Genomic DNA, 24,109 nt, shown 5'->3' on the forward strand with positions numbered 1-24,109 from the left:
ACTTTTGGGGGTGAGACTGTGGTGGCCTGCTGGCTGTGCACCAGAAGAACCTTCCCAATCCATGGTGCATTGCCAGAGTATGATTGTGTGAGTGGAAGACTTCGATAGCCAGCTTAATCAGAGCTTGGCTTCTTAATGCTCTGTTTGACCCAGAAAGCTGAGGTTTTGTGATGAGTATTCAGGTTTGTTCACAAGAATCTCCATGCAGGTGAGGCTTGGAGGCTTATACTCTTATGACGAGCCCTAGAGGGCGCAATTGTGCTATTTCCTGTTCGGTAGCATTTAGATTTCTGATATCTGCAAATCCAAATGTATCAAAGTCTTTAAGAAAATAGAATTTCCTATTTATCCTTAGAATTTCTTAGAATGTCTTAGACATCATTGCTGCAGATGTGGTTCCAAGATTAATGAATTATGTAAATAAGGCCACGCCCCAACCCGCCTCCACTCCAGTGCGGCCTCTAAAGTTCGCGGTACCAGGATGGCGAAGTGGGAGGACTTGTCTTTCTTATGTGACTACGCACCCATGGGAATGGCCCCACGTCTCGGCTTATGCAGGCTATTTGCCCCCTGATTCTGGTGGTGCCCTAGGCGACAGCCTAGTATTGCCTTGCCTGAGAACGGACGGTCTTCCCAATGTATCCCAAGGGAAGGAAGCTTTCTTATTTACCATATTGCGGGTCAGAGGGTAATTTAATTTAATTTAAATTAATTTAAATGGGACTCCATTTCATTTGCATGTGACCCTACCAAGAGGCCAAATGAGTTATTCAATTCTGGTTTCCCTTCAAAGAAGATGGTTTACTCATTGGCTAGGGAATAAATCGGCAGACGTTCTAATCCCAGCTTCACAACATGTCCAAATCGTGTGCTCTTAGATAAATAATTTATTTGCCTCTGCCTCAATTTCCTGTAAGAGTAAACACTCTAAGTGCTAACAACAGTCTAATCACCAGTAAACGATAAATAAAGTATGAGGATATATATTTAAGAAAAACATGGTTAATTTATTGAATGCCTTAAATGGGACGGACCAGTGCTGTGTTGCCCGTGGCAACACAGAAATTCCAAATTGTGCACTATACACGTAAAGTCTACCTAGAAATGGAGGCGTACTACATGTTTTCTCTTTTTGTTTCTTATAATTTTGCAAGATTATATTTAGGTCTGGCGTTAGTATATGCCATATACTAGCATATAGGGCTTTCAGCTAGCCCTATTTATCCATCGGTCTGTTGTTGTGTCATTCACATTTTAAGTCAACCTACTGCAGCATACGGAATGGGGCAACGGGTCAGCCCAGTGCAGCCATTGGCTAGCTTTCCCTTGAGTGATGGCATTCTGCTCTTTCATAAGGAGCTCATCCGCACGCAAAGTATTTCACTTCAGTGGCAGGGACTTCAATGGCATGCATGCTTTTTGAGACAAACATTTTTTGTCTGTTGCTTTTAGCAATATTTTTTGTTTATGCTGACAAGGGCCCCGGAGGTCTCGTAACAATAAAGGTTTGAAAAAATCATGTCAAAATAAGCAAGCATTGATAAAAGGCTGTCAGCCAACACCAGAGATACTGGTGTTGACAATGCTTGTTTCTTTTTACACTGCAGCCCACCTGATAACCGTCATTTTCCATTTGGCAGGACCCCAAACTTTTTCACAAGTCGCTTACTGCTATTTACGACTTCTGCCAACACGTTTCGCAACATACATCGGCTGCTTCCTCAGGGCACTCAGTGCACTACAAATATAGTTTTCAGCTCTATTTATGGTAGTTACAAAGTGTACGGCTGGCTTTATTCTCAGGTTACATCAACCGGTCTGCAATTATTTCCTCGGATTCCAATTGACAAATCACTTTTTCATCAAACTGTTCTCAAATAATTGGCAAAATGGCCCACCCTATGGCTTCAGTACAACTAGTCTGTTAAATCTTGTATTTAGTATTTCTTGACACTCTCCTGAAGAGCCTCACCGCACACTCTACCAAGCCATAAACATAAATAATTACTGAATCATTAAAAAGGCAAATATTTACTAAAGAACTAGCTTACCGGGAAAAGCAGAAAAAAAACTGAGAACTTTTTCCGCACTGTTAACAGCTCAGTTTGTATTTTGGGGTTTCAACCACTGATCGGAGATGGTAAAAATGTAAAAAAAATTAAATCTGGGATAACAGAATTTGAATTTCACTGTTAAAATGATTTGTTTTCTATATTTATTTTTAAATGTGACTCCTCTTTCTGTACACATTTTTGCTTGACATTGTTATGAATAAGTGCACACGGGGACTTCTTTCTCCCAGTACTTGCTCCCTCCTCCTCAGTTGAGCACATTCCTGAATTGTGCAAATATTTTCTGCGCCACAGGCAAAATAATTTTTTTGCCAGTTACCTCCTCCCACCCCCCAAAAAAAGGCATATTTGCAGCTCCTAGTTGGAAGCGGTTGCAAGATACAGGAGGTGCTATAAGGTGATGACTTTAATTTGCTTGACGGTAACACAGACTGTGGCTATAAAGATATATACATCTTGCTGAATAGCGTGCGACTGCTATACCACGGAGAGCCGCTCAGTAGTAACAAAAAATGTCTCCAATTTTTCTGAAAGTTGTTCTAAATGTTCTATTAGGAGACTCTCCTCTTGGGGGGGAATCCAATGGTGGAATTTCCTTCACAGTGCTCTGCCTGTACTTCAGACAAGTACAGATGAACAATACCTATAACAGCTCCACCAGCAGATTTACCACGAAAAAAGCATCCTCAAATGGAGGATTCATCTCTGACTCTGAAAAATGAGTGGATTTTCCGTTGCCACCCATTAGTGTACAGCAGTGCCAAGGAGAAGCGGCATATCTTCCCCATTAACATAATAGTATGGCAGATAGCACAATTCCACTTGAGTTTAGGAGCTTTTTTAGGTCGAGCCTGGGTAGCGCTTGCGCTGCTCTTCGAGGTATGCTGTATTCAGGTAGGGATTTGAAGCTCCGCCCATATTTCTCATTGGCTTGTGTCATTGTCTACTGTAATCTGTGGCTGTTCATTGGTCAATAGGCTTAATAGTCCTCCCTTACTACCGCCTTGTCTCATTTTGTAACCTCCCATGGCGATACCCCCTGTTACGTGTGTTGTTACTCGGTTGGCTTTAGTTACAGCCTCTGAGCACTATTTTCTCAAGTAGATTTGTCCTGCCTGCTGTTTGAGGCAGGAGACGCTCTCTCCTAACGCTTTTTAAAATTTTTATAGCACGGGTGCCAAACGCATTTGCAATGCAATAGGTCTCGCATTTGCGAGAATTTAAGCTATTGGCATTGGTAAATGACAAGGCCTTTTATTTATCTGTTTTAAAAACCACATATAAATAAAAGGCATTATCATTACAATGCCAAAAGCTCAAACTCTCGTAAATACGAGACCTATTGCATTGCAAATGCTTGCTGATAAAGTGGTGTCAGCCTCCTGAGAAGTGCTAGGAATAGACCGTTAACATTCAACAGATCTGCTGATAAGTGCTCATACTAACCCATTAAAATGAAAGCAATCCTAGTGAGAAGTGCCAATAGTGTTCTGTTGATAGTACAGCAGCTACACTGATAAATGCTGCTACTGTCACATGCATGAAATACAGAGAAGCTGTCATGTGAAGTGCTGCTGCTGTCCAGCCAGAAGTAAAGTATCTCTGTTGAGAAGGGCTGGTACCGACCCATCAAAAATATAGTGTTCTTGTTAAGAAGTGCTGCTACTGGCCCATCAAAGAAATATTATGTCTACTGAGAAATGCTGGTGATGATACATCAGAAGTATAGTGTCCTTGTTAAGAAGTTCTGGTACTGACCCATAAAAAGTGAAGCATGTTTGTTGGTTAAGTGCTGCTAGTGACAGATCAAAAGTATAGTATCCTAGTTGAGAAGTGCAGGTACACACCCATTAAAAGTGAAGCATCTTTGTTGAGAAGTGCTGGTGGTGACCCATCAAACACGCCATCTCTGTCGGGAAGTGTGGCACTGACTCGTCAAAGGTATAGCATCTGTGCTGAGAAGTGCTGGTTTTGACTGATGGAAAGCACAGCATCTGTGTTGATAAGTGCTAGTACTGATTCATCTCAAGTACAGCATTTGTGCTGGTAGTCACCCATACAAAGTGTAGCATATCCATTGACATTTTTTGGTACTGACCTATCCAGGTTATAGCATCTCGGCTGAGCAGAGATGCTAGTGACACTTCACAACAATATAGCATGTGTATTGAGAAGTGCTGTTACTTTCATGTTAAAAAATATTGTGACCCCACAAAGACTTGCCAGTACTGTCATGGGTTGGTACTGTGAAGTGACAAGTACATCCCCCCTTCAGTGAGGTGCTGACGCAGTCGTAGTTTAAGTGCAGTAGCTCTTCTGAAAAAGGCTGGTACAGGCTAATTAAACATATTGCAGCCCTACAGGGCAGTGCCTACTTTCCGATTAAAATTGGGCAGCCGTGCTGAGAAATGCACGTGCTGTCCCATTAAAACTGCTGCCTTGTTACGAAACTCCATTACAAGTGCCAACCATTGCTTAAAAATATATCACAACCTTGTGTATGAGCTCGGACCGCCAAAATAACTAGATCAAAGAATTCCCTGAATCCGCACTTGGCTTTATCTGTGGTACTAAAGGGCAGAATAGTTTGTCTGTGTTGCACTGCATCTGTCTTTGTTTTATGTTCACCTCCAGGAGCTGCACGCAGCAGGGCGGGACTGAAAATCAAAAGCAGCCCTGCTCAGGCAAAAAATGTTCAAACCTGCTCTCCTCACCTTCTCTCTCTACCACAACCTCCACTGTCCCGGCTGAAGTAGGTAAAAGGGCCAACAGCTGCCATGTTTCATGCAACCACTCAGCAAACTTTTATATTTTTCAAAAAACAAACTTCCAATGGCCAGTCTGACCCTGACACATGATGCTAATATCTCTACATCCATGTGAGTCATTGCTGGTTCTTAGGTAGCAGTTTATGTGCGGGGGCATTATATAATATTTAATGTAGATATCTGGTATTGTCAATGATATAGTGATGAGGGAAGGAAGAAGTAACTTGTGGCAGATTTCAATTATCTTGGAATCCACACCTTCTGTCATGCCCAGAATACACACTTTTTTTCTTTCCAATCTGTCTTCAATTTCTGACATCTCGGTTCCCTACCCTGTAATTTCTGCTTTTAAAGTTGCTTACTATGACTCAGGATTCATCATAGTTATAAAGTAGAATTGCAGACTGCTATACTTCAGTAACACTTTTTCAAAATGGTGTCATCCTTTTAATGGAATAAGGCCAGACACTTGGTTAATGCATCTATTTTATCTTCTGCTACTTTGTGAACATGAGATATATGATGTTTTGTCCCTGCCGCACTGTTTTTTAGCTTTTTGTTTCCAGAGCAGGACATTTCTTGTTGAGACGCAGATCATATGAGGGCATAAAATAAGGCACACTGGTACATGGGTATGAAGATGTCTAATGTTCTGCAGTTAGTTTTTATTTTCTAGCCATTTCTCGGGGACAAGTATTCTTGAGGCTGGTGATGCGACCTTATACGCTCACACAAGAAAGGTAGAAAAAATGTTATGCTGCAGAATTTTGTTACAATTGACTAATGCCTTAGATCCGTGATAGGTTTCTGAAAAAGGCCGTCTACAGTCATCGATATTTCTGTGCCCATGGACTACTAACATGAGAAGCCAAAGGCACGCCATAGTTTCGTAGTATGTAATTCGAATACCAATTAGCCCCAGACAGGCTCATTAGAGGTATTTTGCACTAAGCCCCTGCAGTCAGCAGCATTTTTTAACTATGGCCTTCTATTGTCCTCCGTGCCAACCAAAGGGTATGGACCTCAGATCCATAATCCCTGATTTGAAAACCGATCTCCATGACTATTAACTGGCATTTAACTTGAACAGCTGGACCACATACCAGAACAACAGGCATCAATCGGATGGTCCAGAGCCAGGGTTTGCAATATTGCCACACTGCAGGATACAGCCTTCATCTTGCTCCTCAGAGAAAGGCCAACATTCCTATCTGCCTTAGAGTGCATAGAAATGTAAATCATTCCCAGAGCCAGTGCTGGGTTTTCATTTCAGAAAGACACAGACCATGATTGTCTGTGGCGGACTCATCACCTGATACTGAACAGACATAAGTGGCTTATTTAAAGGTAGGGTTCCCGCAATCTAGTGGATGGAAGAGGTCATAACCTCCCACCATATTTATGAAATAGTTATTTTCATAGTGTAAACACATACACTCACCTACAGCGCCGGGCCAGTGAGGGTTTGAGGAACATGTCATGAAAAACAACCATCCTCTTATTCCTCCAATCCTGAGCCCTTCCTGGCACCCAGATCACACTTGTAGTTCTTAGGAAGACCATTTTCACACTTGTAGTTCTTAGGAAGACCATTTTCTGATGTTAACTCCCATATCTTACACTGTTCTGAACTGCCCATAGATTCCTCTTACGTTGTCAGCTCCCTATAACCTTAAGGAATGTAGGAATTAGAAATGCGCCACGCCCAACGTATTTAGAGATCGTAAGTTTGCTACGCAGCTGCTATGATTTTTATGTGGCCACTCAGTAAACTTTTTTATTTTCGACGACAAACTCCCAAAGCGGAAAACATGCAAAACACTATTGACGCTCTGGAGTTCATTTTTCATTTTTTCTGTTCAGGACCCCAACACTTTTCCTGGTGGTCTATCAAAGGTTTCCCACCCTAAAAATGGCGGATGGTCGTACATTGATGGCACTTTGTCTGTTCGGCCACCCGTGTAAGGGCTCTACTGTGGGAGCTAGCACTGACACGACCCACAGAAACGTGACAGTCCAGCAAGGTCTAAATAGTGCGCGTAGACTGTCAGTTCTTCGGACAGGTAACTAGGAACTCTGCGAAGTTGGTGGCAGAGTAACCTGTCCGTCTAACTCTAATTGCGCACCTATGTTCTTTAGGCAGAATGGGTATGCAAGGGCAGTTGCAACTCCCGGGGTACTGGAAAGTCCAAATTCCATTCCCTCACTGTAGATTGTATGTTATGATCGCACCTTTTGAATGTGTCTCATTTCAGAACATTTGAATTATCTTCTCCCACCAGAGATTAGAGCAATTAATTCGGCCAGAGAGGTAGCATAAAACACACTAAACAGGGGACAGGAGATTGAGCCTTTCCCGACTCTCCAAAGAAAACACTAAACCTCACAATTAAGGAAGGACTATAAGGGTTCCAGCCTTTAAGGGGCTAGATCCAAGAACACAAACTATGAGAAAGAGGAAAAGAGGATCAAATGAATGATGTGTTCCCGGGCAATTCATAAATTTGTTAATACTGCCCTCAACCACCAATGGTGGCATGCTTCATCATTGGGCTGCTTCAAACACCAGGGCGCAGACCAACGCTCCTGGTGGAGCAGAGTTTTTTTGACCAAATGTGTTCTCTCAAGGGATCCTTCAAACAAAAAGTGATTAAAATTGTCTAAGTGGGTACCTCCATTGTCTTTATTAATGGCCCCACCTGGCTGGACTAATAAATGATTAAAAGCGGGTATACCAGAGTGTCTATGTCTCTAATACCCAGTAGTATATCAACATGTTTCGGCCTGTTCAATTGCCTATATAGGTCACGCGGCCTTCATCAGGATACAGATCCCTTTACTTTGATTCTTCCTAATTAATCATACATGGAAGAAAACATATCGCAATACTCTCCCTTTGTAGACACACTCGGAGGCATACCCAAGTTTTCATTGGAAAATCTCCAAATACGTCACCCTATTGTCAAACTTTTACCAAAGTGTGACGTTTCCACACACGTCCTCTCTGCGTCCTCCGAGAGGTAGCACTCCTGTCACTACAACCAATATGGAGTGCCTTTTGTTGAAGCATAAAACAAATACAAGCGCACCAATACAGGAATCTCTTGGCTTTCTTCTCTGTCCAAAACACCTGCATGACCAACTACTAAAGGTCAGTGGTACTGCAGCAACGTTTCTGTCTAAAGTAGCTGTGGGACCATCTAGGAATTGTTTTACACTAGGTAAATCTGTGTGGACATCTAGCAATGGTCAGTGGTACTACTGCCTTATTGCTCTCTATAAAGCTCTAGTGACATCTAGCAGTGGCCAGTGGTACTACTCATGTTACTCTATTTACAACTGTGGGGACATCTAGCTGTAGTCGGTGGTACTGCTGCTTGTTGCTCTATGTACAACTGCAGGGACATCTAGCAGTGCTAAGTGGTACTGCTGCTTGGATTTTATTTACAACTGCAGGGATACCTATCAGTGCCCAGTGGTACTGCTGCCTTACTCTATTTACAACTGCAGGGGTACCTAGCAGCGGTCAGTGGTACTGCTGCCTTCTTATTCTATTTACAACTGCAGGGACACCTAGCAGTGGTCAGTGGTACTGCTGCTTGCTGCTCTATTTACATATGTGGCTACATTAAGTGATAGTCACCGGTTCTGCCGCCCAGCTTCTTGGCCAAAGTGACTGTAACTATTTGTCTCTGTAAAATCTTTGTGACATCTACTCTTTCATTTCATGACCACTTTGTGTGAGCAAACTTATTTCAATGCCCACCTTCAGTGCAGACTTTTATCTACATTACCCTTGTAAAACATTCATTTTCAACTAAAATATTTTTTATATATGTAATGATTTTGGTGATAAAAGCGTTATTTCACACATAAGTGATGGCTCCAAATTGGCTTGGAGTGCAGCAGCACTTGATGGTCTGAGTTTGATGGGTACAACTTAAGTCTTGATGAGTCACCTTCCTTCTGCATGTATGCCTTTGGTGTACGTATGTATCTGTGTGTTTTATTGCTTTACTGCTGCTGTGATGCACTGCCCTGTGTTTCACCCTATACCTGTCTATCTGTGTCCTCTGCCTCTAGTCTCTGGCTCATCCCAAACCTCGTCCTACTGCTGTGGTCTCGTAGGTGGCCCTATCCAGACTCATCCCTCCCCTGTCAATCAATCAATCAATCAGGGGGTTTGTAAGTGCACTACTCACCCGCAAGGGTCTCAAGGTGCTGAGGAGGGCGGGGAAGAGGGGTCCGCTGGTCTGTTAGCCGAAGAGTCAGTTCTTGAATGCCTCCCTGAAGGAGTTCAGGGAGGGGGCGCGTCTGATGTCTGCCTTGAGCTCGTTCCTGGTCTTGGCTGCAATGTGAGAGAATGATCTCCTGCCGGCTCTGGCTCTCTGGATGCGTGGGATTTCAGCTAGTGGGAGGCTGGAGGATCGGAGGTTTCTTTTTGGTACGTGGAAGTTGATTCTGTCGTTGAGGTATTTGGGTCCGGTGTTGTGTAGGCATTTGTAGGCATGGGTGAGGATTTTGAAAGTGACCCTTTCTCCACGGGGGGGGGGGGGCAGTGGAGCCTTCATAGATGTTGGCTTATGTGTTCGTGTCGGTGGATGTCCAGGACGAGTCTGGCAGCGGGGTTCTGTATCGTCTGGTGTCTGTGGAGTAGGGACTTGTTTATGCCGGCGTAGAGTGCGTATCCATAGTCTAGTCTGCTGATAATGAGTGCGTGGGTGACTGTCTTCCTTACCTCGGTGGGGATGCATTTGAAGGTCTTGCGGAGGATGCGGAGGGTGTTGAAGCAGCTGGAGGTGATGGTGTTGATCTGTCGGGACATGGTGAGAGATGAGCCCAGTACGATGCAGAGGTTTTTGGCGTGGTCTGAGGGGTTCGGTGGGCTTCCGAGGGCGACTGGCCACCAGGTGTTGTCCCATGCTGAAGGGGCGGTTCCAAGGACGAGGACTTCTGTCTTCTCGGCGTTGAGCTTCAAGCAGCTCCTTGCATCACCCCAGACCTCATTTTGCTACAAGGATCTCCCAAACAGCCCTTTCTAGATTCTTCCTTCGTGTGTCCCGTCTTTGAATTATACGAGACCTCTTTTTACTACTGGGATCTCCCCTGGTCCATTTCTGGAGCCTCTTCCTTCCTCCATCTCTCTTTTGCTCATCCCAGGCGTCCTCCTGCTACTGTGGTCTCCTGGTGAACACTTTCTGGACTCTTCCCTCTTCTGTCCCTCCATTGACCTTATCAGTCCGGCTGGCTGACACATGTCCACCACTACAATTGATTCATGTTTCCCTGTGCTGATTCACCACTGGTCCTTTTTGAGTTCCGGAGTAGTGTGCTACTCACCGAAAAGTGCTTTGACGCCTCGTCAGGGTATTAAGCGCTATATAAATACAATTACAATACTTGCTGAAATTTCGTTTTATTTTAGGCTTGCACACTCGAGCGCAATGTCCCTTAATATGAATTGTGTTCTTGGGAATATATACAATATATTCACTTAGAAAACGTTACAGAGAGGAATGATAAGGTGAAACGTCTGTAAAAGCCCCAAAAATCCCCAGATAAAGTATGAGTGTAAGACAAAGTCTCTCCTCTTTTGTCACCTGCACTGTGGGAGGATCTGGTAGACCCCATGGACCAGACACCCTTGTAGAGATGAACCGAGCTTGCTTTCCTCACGCAGCGTTAGATATGCCTGTTGAGTCGAGCAGCGACGAAGGTTCTGGCATCATCGTGTTCGCGGCTGCCTTGACTAGCGACTCTGGATCGGTTCCATGTGCCAGTTCCGCTTGGCAACTAGTTCACATCTTTCCAAAAGGCTCCATGTAGGTCATATTTTGCCAAGGGCCCTTGCGATCAGTGCCAACGTGCAATGAAACAGAAGCATTTTGAATCCCTATTTTGTAAATTGTTTGACACCACTGTTATAAGAAATGACCATAAATGTTAGAATCCTGATCTGATTTTTTAGCTTTATTAACAAGTGAGAAAATATGGTTAGAAAAGAAACATATTGCCATGTTTGACTATTTTATGTTTTACGCTTTCCCGACCAGCCACATTTATTGTCAATAAAAAAGAATCCAGAAAACGATGTCTTCTTCTGTATATATCCAGGGACTTTAGTCCTTCTTTGATTTCGAGTGTTTATTAACTCCAAACTGGAATGCACTGCCTCTCTCTAACTTTCCCAAAGAATAAAGCTCTTACTCTCAGCATTTGAGATGTATCAGTCCAAGGGATGAGGGCTTTCTGTCAGTCTTCAATGTGAATGAACAGAGTGCTGAAATATGTCCTCAGTGCATCACAACGCGACAGCTTTAAAAATGGATCGTAATATTCATTAACCACTCTCGTGTGAGATCTGCGATGATTTGGACTCTGACTCAGTCGACTTAGCGCTTCGTGCAACTGATGGTGTTAGACGAAATACTCATTTTAATATTTGTACATATAAATGTTCTGTGTTAAACACACTGAATAAAATTGTGAGATTAATTACAAATATTATTTTAAATTGTCGCCTAAATATATCTAATTCATTTCTGCAGATGTTTGGCCAAGTCCTTGATGTATAAATTCACTGATAAATGCATACATTAAAGGCGAGCAATGGAACGCCCATATTGAAGTAATTCTTGTAAAAAGTGACTGTTTAGAACTGCAAAGTTGCAACAGTTTTCCTAAACAAATTCAGCTAAGTTTTCTTCAAAAGTTTGTACGTTTCACAACGTTTACAAAAGTAACTTTACTCACTTTTAGCAGTAGAATTATTTTACAATTGTTTTGACCATAACCTTGTTTAGCAAGAATTGTCACCCTTGAATGAAGTTTTGCAAAGTTTACAAAACTATGCAACTTTAAGAAAGTGGAACATTTATAACATCTAAAAACTTTACCCACTTATAACATAAATGATGTATTAACTTGTTTAGCATTTGTTGATATTTGTATTAAACACTTGCTACCGCAGGTTTGACGTTAGTAGCTCTATGAATACCAGGAGTTACTCCTGTCTACCTTTGAGTGAGTTAATTTGTCAATCAGTGAGTGATTCTTCAACTCTACCCTGCGTATCCAGTTTCTAGATTGGACTGACCTTAAATGGTATGTTTCATATGTCTCAGTAGGTTCCACCTCTCTATATACTGCAGAAGCCTAGATGCTGGTGTGAATATTTAAATGATTCTCCTGCCTAACCACCAACCATGTTGCTAGAAACCAAAGCTCGTTGACCACGAAATAAGAATGTCAAATCACGCGGAGCTGATGGCTTGGTAAATATCAACCATAACCCACTTTCCTCTTTTCGCTTTAGCTAATTAAGTTACTTAGCTCAAGTATTTTTTCTTTTTCTTTTTCTGAATCAATATTTAAGGGATGTCATCTTTCGTTATTTCATTTCTAATAAGTAAATAAAAGTATGCAAATGAAACTGAATATATCTGTATTTTGGCTGATGGTAGGCTGAATACATTTTAGAGGGTTTTGCAACACTCCTAGTGAGATAAATCTATACCAATGGCACGTTCTCCTTCAATGTCCTCAGAGTTTCAGCTGTCTCTTTTCTCCATAGTAACATCTCCTAGACTGTCTGTCGAGACTGATTGGCCATACACTAAACAGTTATGAATGTAGAACTCACAGGCAACAAAAACTCAAAATGGCCGCCATTGCGCTGCCGCCTATATCTTGTGCAATCCCAATGACAGCACGGCGTAAAGTCCTTTGTCTGAACTCTCATTGTGCTTACAATATTTTATGTCTTTGGACAGTTGTTTGGCTGCTTTAAGCGGTCTGCAATGACTTAATAATATATCTAGCCAGCGCAATGTGCTGAAGGCGCCAGCGGGAGAAATATTACCGTGATGTGAGTGCTGGCGGAGCGACAGGGGTTTGGCTTTGTCTGCTGCATAGTTGGATAAAGTGAGGACCTGGAAAAGAGATTGTGTGAGGTGCAGGGGGGAGGGGGGACAGGTAACAGGACCAGACTGAACAAATTAGACTATTTCCATTCCAGCAACACAAGTTCAATTTGGAACTCCCCCTCTCTTATTATAGTCTTAGGAAGAGCAACCGACCTTAGAAAAAAGCCATGAGCTTGCTTGCTGACATCACTATGGTTCTGAGGCGGGACTTCCTTCCTGGAATGACTACGTCCGGCTCCATGTTGTAGAAGCTGCCCGTCTGTCCATCAACATGATCTGTAGGTTACTGTGAATGTGTCATTTTGGACATTTTACAACTTGCTTTTACTCACTGGCAGTGCAGAGAGTTAAGGACATATTCCAGTTTGTAGGAGCAACTGAGGCGCTCTTTTTATGACGTCGCTATTGCTGCCACCAGTTGATTGGGGCACATTTTTACTCAGAAATATTAAACTCCATGCCAAGATCTTCGCCATTCCGACTTACTTCCCTCCAGTGTCCTCCTGACCCCAAGAAAGACCTCATATTTTGCAAGTCTGGTCACTCACCATGGGGTGGGCTAGTTTTTGACCCCTGATTAAAACTTGATGACCGAGAATTGAAAGTAAACTGGGTAAAAGTTAATGCGTGTATATTGCAGAATTCTTTTTGTATATTTTGCCTGGCTGATTGCCACCGGATTTAACCAGTGGTAGCTGCAGGAGCAAAATGCGGCCTTGTGCCATTTGAGTGCAGCTCGCCACAGATGCTCGTGTTAAAAGGGGTAAAAATGCTGTTCACATCCCTTTTAGCGCCAGTATCGGCTTCTAGGTAACCACATTGGTGCCTTCAGCAGCAGTACTTGGAGTCCTTAGGTATGTATCCAAGGTGAATATAACTCGCCATGCACTGCTAATTGCCCCTCATAATAAGACATCACTCATAACATCTTCTATGACATCATTGATAATATCACTGCAACGTTTGTAATGAAATTATTGATAATAAAACAGTATGTTGGGGGGGTGAGTTATAGTTACCTCAGAGCACGAGTTCTGGTTACATGAGATAGCTATATTTGGTGTATTTATGTGGGTCTCTGAGTTTAAAATATTACATTGTCACTGAAAATTTTACCTAACTGTAATGTTTCTTTAACCTTTGTTTTTGTCAGGTAATATACATACATAATCATATTTGTGGCGGTAGGTAAAGTAAACCTACAAATGCTTTTATGACTTTTTGGTAATCGAGATTCTGGGATATTTTTGAAGCATTAGTTTTCAAACTAGATAGTCAGGTACCACACTAGTGAGACAGCAGTGCCATCGTGTGGTAAAGTACAGGTAGAGCAAGAGCATCCTTCATACACACATAGGACATGTATAGGAAGGGCAGATACAGTGCAAGCGTCACTGAGACACACACATCAAGTATAGTGCAGACAGCAGCAGTACAGGAAGCTTCCCTTTTACACAGCAGAGGTTCATCACGGGCAACAGCACTGTGTGCTTCCCGCTCACACCAAGAGTCTCCTTCTGAGGGCCTCCATTATCCGTAGGGGGCCAATAATGGAAGTTAACAGCCCCATTAGGATTGCAAGTTTTCAAGTTTTATCTGAGGACTCCCACTGCTGCAAGGAACCAAAATTTCAGAGTGAAACTCTGAGAAAAACACGTGGGAATCATTAGATTACTGCATGCAACACCCCCAAAATGAGTCATGAAGGCTATTTCAACCCAGTCCCGCCCCCGAAGTTATCAAAGGCTCTAGTAGTGGTCATACCTCCGGGAGGGTGGGGCCAGGGATGGAGGTGTCTGCCTGACATCCGCCTGACTTGTAACTCCTCCTGCAGCGGGTCGATCAAGGGCTGCAGCAGTGCTGCCCCCCCCCCCCCTCCCCAGACGCTTAACTGGTGCAAAGTGAGCAGTTTCCTCAAAGCACAAAGAACTAACAGGTTCTGCATGGACCGAAACATGCTTATGTTCCATTATGCACAATGTCCAGGATCAGCACAAAAGTGTGCAAGCTTTGCTTCCACACAGGAGAAGAACAGCACAAACAACTCACATAAAACAAACAATAGTGCAGTAAACACTTGTGTGTCCTTTCTTCATGCAAACAGAACAGGCAGGCAGCACCGGTGCAAGGATCTACCATATACAGAATAAATATAGAACACGCAACAATAGATTCCGCATTCGTAGGGCATATCTAACCCAAGGGGGTAAGGTTCTGTACCAGTATCTCTAAGGGCTCCTGTGCATGGCTTGTGTCTTATGCACGCAATATTAAAAGCTTTTCTGTCTTGTGTTGGGAGCCAGCCGAGGTTCATCAGGGCTGGTGTGATATGTTCCAAGTATTCCACTCCTGTGATAGGACTTGCAGCCGCGCGGAGGGTGCCCATCAGAGGTGCCAGCTCAAGTTTCAGAAACCCTGTCAGAGAGGCATTTCCATGGACCAGTCTTCATACAACCAACCATTTAATTAGGTTTTTGATGGTTTCCATTAGTAAAAAGGTGGTTTATCCCTCTCAGACTTTTGCCCAGGTATTGCATGATGTATGTCATGTGCGCTTGAAGGTTCACTTTTTTGTCAAATAAAAAGCCAGCAGATATCATACAATCTTGTGAGCTTGAGTTTACAGTCCAATGTGATGAGAGACTCTCAACAAGATTGGCTAAGTATCGAGCTCTGTGGTTGGTGGGGAGATTAATAAGAACGTAGGGCTTGATTTAGAGTGTTGTGGACAGGTATTCGGTCTCAAACATTGCAGATATCGTGACCACCACATTACAAGTGCATTGTATCCTAATGCACTTGTATTAAAGCCGATGGAATATCCTTCACGCTTGTGATGGGAGTGCCCATCTGCCAAACTATAAATCATCCCCCCAGACTTTTGGGAGTTTAGTTTCAGGTGGCGAAAGGCCATCGAGGACTGTATGTCTTCTAATGCTTGACCTATTCGAGGGACGTCCTCTGGCATTGTCACTTTGAGACACCGTTGTGTGTCACGCGAAGACAGATGTGAGGAACTGCGTGAGTTTTTCGATAATCAGGAGCAGGTGAGAGATTGTTTCTGAAGACCGAAGAGAGAAGTGGAGAACATTGAACCTCAAGTAATCCCCTGTTCTATAGGAAAAGGTCAGATAGAGACATGGCAAGTTTTATGTCTAGCAAGTGGACCTCAAAGTGGGAGAAGAATCATCTCAAAAGGGTTCAATTTATCCCCATTTTCTCTTTGAGGACACTCAAGAGTGTGCAGCGGTTGATTAGTGGGTTATTGTCTTCAGTGTAGTGGTCGAGTTAGGAGGCTCCATAGCTTTTGCATGCCTTCGATAGGAATAGTCAATTGAAGATTGGACGGAAGCTGATGATGTCTGGGGATCTCACATGGTTTCATTACCAGTGGGATAATCGGGCCAGTTTAGGGGGGGGGGGCTGGAATTTTGCCTTGCTGGAAGAATGTATTATTTAGGTTAGAACCAGTATAGGATGTGAGTGCGCATCTCTTCCAATATTGAGGTAGAGCTCAGGTCGTTGAAATAAGAAGATGGCCTCATTTTTGATATCTTATGGGATACATTTTTGTGATTTGGTGGATTCACCCAATCAAAAAAACTGGAAAACAGAACATTCGCACCCACAGTATCGTGATACAAGAATATCGAGACAATCAATATCGAATATAAGTGCATATAGGGAAGTATAGCGTTGCCACCCCCTAACTCCACATCTATGTACCTTGAAGATTAATATACCACACAGGTACATATATATGGACTTAGGTATAGAAAATCTAGACTTACTCACATCTCAATTTTTTTTCATTATTTCTTTCTAGATATTTAGCCCCATCGATATTCTGGGTTAAATTTTCCGGGTTCACACCAGTCAAAAAGAATTTTAGACCCAGTTAGGCTCTAAAGCGGGCAGCTTGGCTTCAAAGATATTATTCTTATTTTTTTCATTCTTTCAGTACACAGTGCTTTCAGGTTTGTCATTGATGGGGTTCTTTCCATTGCTCTGAGTGTTTTTTTTGTATAGTCATTTAGTTGTTCGGTCTACCATTGTCCTGATCTCTGTTTCTGCTCTTTTTTATTTGTGTGGCTGCCTCGTCCATTAAATTCTTTAAGATTTTGTAACAGTTTTTACTTAAATTAGAAACTTTTAGCTTTTTGATGGGAGGTGGTAGTTCATTCCTGGTAGTTGGTAGTTTGTACCTGCTATTAGCGATGTCTATATGTTTAGTGTCTCTGAATCACTTCTTTCTTATTTGTTGCCTGTTTGTATAGACTTGACCGAGAAGAGGGAGAAAGGAGTCAGAACATAGTCTGACCAATCAGAAATCATCCTTCAAGCCCAGCTTCTTCATAAAGTACCAGATGTGAGTGGCCTCTCCGAGTCTTGTTTACTCTCTGCTCCTGCTATTATTGCCTTCATGGCCACTCAGACAACGGGTAGCAAAGGGTAGTCCGGGGTAGCAGGTGCTACGCCTGGATGTCCCCAATTGAATTCCTTTCTAAGTCTCCACAGAGCCTCTTTCGTGCCGGGTGTGTAAATCAAACAAGCTGACTTCTCAGGCCTCCGCATGCAGTGTTATTACTCATAGGTCCGACCCAGGCGTCTTGTAAAATTAGAAGAAGCTGCGGCTGATGCCGAACTGAACATTTGTAGGTCAGAGATCACACGAGGTGTCAGCCTGTTCCTTCATGCGCTGTCCCTTCACCAGTCTCATCTATAAACACAGCACACTTTAAATTCATGTCAGGAGTCTGTGGCCCACGCTTGCATTAGGGCTTTCTTCTGCGGTTTGCTCTAGCGCCAAAGACAGACCAGTCGGTTGAGCGCCTGCTGCTGACATCTAAATGTGGTCCACTTGAAATTGTAACCGAACCTCGTTCTTTTTTAAATGTATGTTTTTTTTTTTTGTTTTTTTTAAAGGGGGCTACAGAACCAAAGTTTACACACAGCAGGATAACATAGGATTTACCAGGCGGTATTAATCCGTAGCCCAGAAGGACTATTCCGATGTAAATAAGCAATGAAGTAATTCACCATAAAGAAAATAAAACCACATCTAAACTTCTTGCAATGGAAATTATATAGCCATGCCCAAACTAGTTCCCCGAAGAGGCCTATCCATTACAAGATGGCACCTTTCAAAAAAGGAGCAGTGACACAACTGCAGATGATGGGGCCCGGTGTCACAATAATGCTCAAAAACCCAAGGTGACATCATTAAACAAAGGAACATACTACAATGTTTATTGTTGGTGGCTATTAGTGACGCAAGACTGGGCAAAGTAAACCTTTCACTGGATGCCCACTTTAAAAGGCTTCTGTTGTCAATGATGTCATAATACTTCTTAAACAAAACCAGGCACCAAACAAAGGGACATTCTGGAATTCTGATTGTGATTTTGTCTCTTGTAGGAAGAACTAGACCACATCATGTAAAGGAGCATTCTGGAACCCTAATTATTGGACAATGTGCTAGAGTTAAATTGGTAAAAGAGAACCAGATGTCATCAAAGACACGGACATTCTGGCGCCCTGTTGGTTGGAGATGCGGGACTGGGCACAGAGATCCAGGCTCACCAAAGGGAGGGACCCTCTGTCTGAGATGCGGGACTGGGCACAGAGAACCAGGCTCACCAAAGGAAGGGACTCTCTGTCTGAGATGCGGGACCAGGCACAGAGAACCAGGCTCACCAAAGGGAGGGACCCTCTGTCGAAGACGCAGGATCGGGCACCGAGAACCAGGCTCACCAGAGGGAGGGACCCTCTGTCTGAGATGCGGTACTGGGCACAGAGAACCAGGCTCACCAAAGGGAGGGACCCTCTGTCTGAGATGCGGGACTGGGCACAGAGAACCAGGCTCACCAAAGGGAGGGACCCTCTGTCTGAGATGCGGGACTGGGGACAGAGAACCAGGCTCACCAAAGGGAGGGACTCTGTCTGAGATGCAGGACTGGGCACAGAGAACCAGGCTCACCAAAGGGAGGGACTCTGTCGAAGACGCGGGACTGGGCATAGAGAACCAGGCTCAACAAAGGGAGTGACCCTCTGTCTGAGATGCGGGACTGGGCACAGAGAACCAGGCTCACCAAAGGGAGGGACCCTCTGTCGAAGACGCGGGACTGGGCATAGAGAACCAGGCTTACCAAAGGGAGGGACCCTCTGTCTGAGATGCGGGACTGGGCACAGAGAACCAGGCTCACCAAAGGGAGGGACCCTTAGTCTGAGATGCGGTACCGGGCACAGAGAACCAGGCTCACCGAAGGGAGGGACCCTCTGTCTGAGACTCGGGACCGGGCACAGAGAACCAGGCTCACCAAAGGAAGGGACCCTCTGTCTGAGATGCGGCATTGGGTCAAGAGAACTGGATCATAAGGCAAGGCACGAAGGCTAGCAGGGGTGTAGTTAGGGTGTCCAGGGCCCCAGTGCAAAGAAGGTATCAGTAGGTCCTTCAGACCTCTTAGCCCCGGTGTCACTGCACCTGCCGCACTTATGGAAGCTTAGCTCCTGGAGACTAGCATTATGTTTAAAGCACTATTTCCCCTGCCCTCACCAGTAGCAAGGAAGTACTCATGGCCCCCTGAGCATGCCATTGAAATGCTCAGATAAAAGGTGTCCCCCATTGCCTTTATTTCTTGCTGCTCTGCAGCAGGTTTTTAGGTCTCGGCTAGCGAAGGCTGCGCTTGCGCAGTCTCGCTTGCGAGAGATAATGACTTGCAGAAGAGGGGCGTCACTCTGAACAGGCCCCGTCCTTTTCGGATTCGGGGGCTTGTTTTTTGCAACTTTTCTAATTATCTCCTCCAGCCAATGGCAAGAGGAGAGAAAAGAAAAACACGGCCCCGAATCCGAATCCGCCGCTGCCTTTCTCCGAGGCATTTCTGCTTCGCCTCGGAGAAAGGCAGTGGTGTGCTTGTTAGCTCGTGGTAACAGTGCACAGCTCAGAGTCACCCACCACACTGGGAAAGCCTCAGAGCTTTGTAAATAGTGATGCGTTACGCTTCCATTGAAGCCCGGCCTGCAGTGTACACATGGTTGTGCAAGGTGCCATTGTCTGCGAGCACCAGTGTTTATGCTCACTCTACGAGTGGCAACTTATCTCTCAAACGCCAATTAGACTGGATGGATGGACTCGTTGTTTGAGGAAGCAGATACCACTAAACTCAAAATGTTATCGACTGTGGGATAAGTTGGGGGGGGGGGGTTGATACGAAGGCTGGATCACTTGAAGCCTGATGGATATCTAACAACTTCAAATGGTGAATATCCACCCACCTGTCGGTCGGCGGCTCCATCGGCTCTCCCGGTCGCCCTTCGGCGAAATCTAGAGCTCTTTTGGTGTCTTTCTTTTGGAAGAACTTTAGGGAGAGGCGGCTCTTCTTGGCGGGACTTCCGCTCTTGGGAAGGGGAGGCGCACTGCTGGCAACGCTGGGGGGAACCACTCCAGGCATGATGTTTCAAAAGAACACAAACAGAGCTCACAAACCAGATATGAACGATCGGGGTCGGCTCAGAGGCCGCAGGTGGCGGAGCGCAGGCGGGCAGCGCGAGCTACCATTTCACGAGCTAACTCAGAGTCTCCCGGGGTTGTCAGAATTCGCACATCTGCCTCTTTTCTTCGAAGAAGTATTTAACAGACAGATTACGAACCCAGAGAGGTTTAACAGAGTTCCATAAACAAGGGTACTGCAGTTCACTAAATTCGAAGCAAGTCCAAAAACTGCCGCTCTACTCAGTACCCGCCAATTTCGGTTTCTCAAAAGGGATGTGTAGACATAAAAGAAGGACCAAATGACAGTAACGTCCCAGTCCATTTCCGTATACTTCAGAGCGCACCCAAAAGCTTTAGCGGAATAGAAATGTTTGAATTCTGAAATTGGATGAATTGAACCGCCACAAAGAACATTTTTATTTAATACCCACACAAAGTTGAAAATAGTCAATATTTTCTTATAGTACTAGTTGACTATTACTCATTGCTAAAACTAATACATTTTAATAGGAAGTGCTGTGTTTTTTAAGGAAATAAAACCGCACTTTCTTTCATTCAAATTGAATCAAGGCAAAGCGTGTTTCACTTTTGACATCCAGTGAACGTTGGATAATATGGAAATTCCAACATGGCGATTAGGTGCAAGCCAAACAATTTGAGACCGAGCAACGTCGTCCTTCTTCCGTGGGCGATGAGCGAAATACCGAGCCTCTGACTCACGGAAGATTGGTTTAATCAATAGACTGAAACGGGACTAAAGAGAATCCGCAATGTGTGTGTGTTATTTTTTTAATGAAATGAATATGGTAGGTATATAAACGAGAAATGTTTGCTAATACTACCTATCAACATTAAAATTGGATATAAGAACTTCAAAGGGCTTTGTCCTTTGATGTTTTTTTCTTTAATCGTATAAACTAATACTAATATAGAAAACCTGTAAAATCAAAATGGCTACCATAATTACAAACACTGCCCGTGTAGCTAGTGGTGGAAGTGGGGGCGGGGGGCTGGGGAAGTAGGGGAACTATGGGCGGAGCATCAGGAGGCGGGAATAACAGAGGCCCCCATTGCCTACCTGTTGTGATGCTTGCATTTTAATATCCTTGGCAGAAAGGGCATGATGCTGAGGGTGTGTGGGACCTTTGGAGCTTTCACTGTGTGTATGTGGCTCTGTGTATGTGTGTGTGGCTCTGTGTGTGTGTGGCTGTGTATGTGTGGCTCTGTGTGTGTGTGGGTGGGTGGCTCTGTGGGTGGCTCTATTTGTGTGTGGGTTGCTCTATGTGAGTGGCTCTGTATGTGTGGGTGGCTGTGTGTGGGTGGCTTTGTGTGTGTGGCTCTGTGTGTGGGTGCAAATGCAATAAGTCTCGCATTGGAGAGTGATTACGCTATTGACATTGTAAATAACAATGCAGTTTCTTCTAATGTTGTTTTAAAAACAAAAACATAAACAAGAATAATGTCATGAACAATGCCAACAGCTCTAACTTTAACAATGCCGAGACCATTGCATTGTAAATGCTTGTTACTTCTCCGTGAGAATGTCTGACGCGGGCCATCAGTTTTTTTGTAAAATAATGTGTGAGTCTGAGATCTTTGGGCTGGTCAACAGAGTTTATGCGACGGGTGGGAAAGAGTTTTCCTTTGGAGCTCAGTAGTGTAACGGTTTTGACAGACGTCTCCTGTTTTTATTGCATAAATTAGCTTGAGACTTCTATTGGGGGCACGTGGTTACTCCCCCCCCCTTGCAATAAGACAAGAAGACTGGTGGGTAAAAATTAGCTAAGCAACAGAGGTGAATAACTCACTCAAGGCTCAAGCCAGTGGCCCGGCTCTGGCTCAGATTAATGTCTTCATGGACCCTCGAGCCCAAAATAAACCGAGCTTTTAAGTGTCTTCTACCTGCCATCCACGCCCTAACCTCATGCGCCAATAATTATGGGCATTAACCTTTTATGTAAAACCGGAGGGATAAAGAGATGCCCATCTAGTGGCTGATTCGCTAGAAAATGAAATCCGCAAACCTGGCATCACTCCAGGCTTCCTCTTATGAGCGAAATTGTGTGATCTGCGGCAAATATTATATTTCACCTTGCCTTTCTTTTTCTAAGTTGCTTACAAAAGTATCTTGAAATATGTGACTTCAGGGTGTTCGTGGTACAAAAACCTTTTTAGTTTTATTTAGTGGAGTATAATTTTGCTCCATGTATAGTAAGAATCTAGGTCACATATAGGTGCACATGACAACTGACTTGCATCTTCGTTCACTTGTGGCATCGTGGTCAAAGTGAGGGGGCATGTATGATTCTAAGTTCATGTTTAAAAACTGTAAATTTTAGTACATTCTTCCAATGCTGTGATGTAATCTGATCTACCAAGGTGAAATGCTTCCGCATTTTTAGAACATACACTTTTAAAAATTGTGCTGAGATTTTATAATATTTTTACATCATAGCTGTTGCTTCATTTACATATTGAACATTCTTAAGGCTCGGTTCGTGCGTGAGCTGTTAGAGCCAGGGCCGACCTTTGTTTCTGCTCTGGCCCGGCTCTCCCTGCTAATTTGCCAGCTGGCCCACCTCTACTTAGCAACACGTTCACCCGTCACCAACACCAACAGATGCTACTTGTAGGCACCAAAAAAAACTCCGACCTACAGGACAGGAGGAGTAAAGCTGTTGCTTAGATGCTGATGTGAGCATTGGGGTAGGGAGGAGCTGACATAGGGGAAGGGTGATACTTGGGCAGAGATAACGGTCCAAACAGATATGAACACTCGGCAGGGAGACACAGACACTAAATGTAAATAAATGTAAATTTGATACTTGTATAGCGCACTACTCACCCGCAAGGGTCTCAAGGCGCTTGTACGAATACCGCTGTGGAACCAATCCTGGCTTTCCCTGTGAGGCGTCCACTCCTGGGCACCCCCAAGGTGGAGGTCAGGCATCCTTAGAGTTGTGCGGGCCGTTGTGGAGATTAAGCAAGCTATTGCCCAGAGTTGCAGAGTGGGACTCCATGATTGGAATAGGCACCGAGGCGAGAATTATCAGGTCCGTGGAATTTTTTTGAGCCCAAGACCCACCGAGGTGGGGAATTGAACCCTGGTCCCGGGCTTGACCTCTGCATCAGGGTCTGCTGCTCTAATCATTGAGCCACACTAGAACAGGTTAGACAGATGTTTTGACAGGTGATCACAAGTGCAGAGACAAGGAGACTTGGACAGGAGCACAGGCACACTGGAAGCAAGAAAGACAGGTGCAATGATACAGAGACTGTACAGATCTTTAGACACTCTAAATAAACTTCTTCGCTGCCTTAATGGTTATTTTCTTTGTGATTATTATTCATATTCTGTGCACTAGGGTTTTAGTTGTAAAAAATATATTTTAAAATATGTATTGCGATCTCTAGTGATCCTTAGGTATATTATTCATTCATAAAAGAGGATCTGGCGTTCCACTAACTGACCCTGTCAAGTCTCCTAGTACTGATCGTTACCTGAAACCCATTTTTACAAACATTGCTCAGTGGGTTGAGTATGGGTTGCAGTCCCAACTGTTTTTTCTGATTCGGGTTGGCACATTGACTGAGTCCTTAGTGCCAGGGGGTCTAGAAAATCAAAACCTGTGGCTCTAGAAAGATCTAGAGAACGTGGCACGTGGACAGAGAGACACTACTTAAACGGTGGCTCAGAGAGATGAAAGATGAGAAACACAGTATTTACACAACCCAGACAACTCTTACAAGTCATCGGAGAATGTAATGCTTCACAAATACCAACTAATACCAACACTGTTGCATTTCTGAAAGTTGTTTTTTATTTTATTTATTTATTTTATGCGCTATTAT

General features: G+C 43.9%; 1 protein-coding gene across 7 annotated transcripts in view; it reads left to right on the forward strand.

Annotated features, from left to right (window-relative positions):
* The window catches only part of TBXA2R (thromboxane A2 receptor), a 167,919-nt gene that overhangs the window by 77,394 nt on the left and 66,416 nt on the right, over positions 1-24,109 (forward strand). The window contains exons 1-2 of one of the 7 annotated variants that reach the window (XM_085637841.1): positions 12,096-12,114; positions 17,043-17,134. The exons of 5 other annotated variants lie outside the window; for them this stretch is intronic. The gene's annotated coding sequence lies outside the window, so the exon portion shown is untranslated. Of the gene's footprint in view, positions 1-12,095; positions 12,115-17,042; positions 17,135-24,109 lie in introns of those variants that run through there. One more of the 7 variants, XM_085637838.1, reaches the window with a different exon arrangement.

This window comes from Triturus cristatus, chromosome 12, assembly GCF_964204655.1.
Source record: "Triturus cristatus chromosome 12, aTriCri1.1, whole genome shotgun sequence".
NCBI classification, from domain to species: Eukaryota; Metazoa; Chordata; class Amphibia; order Caudata; family Salamandridae; genus Triturus; species Triturus cristatus.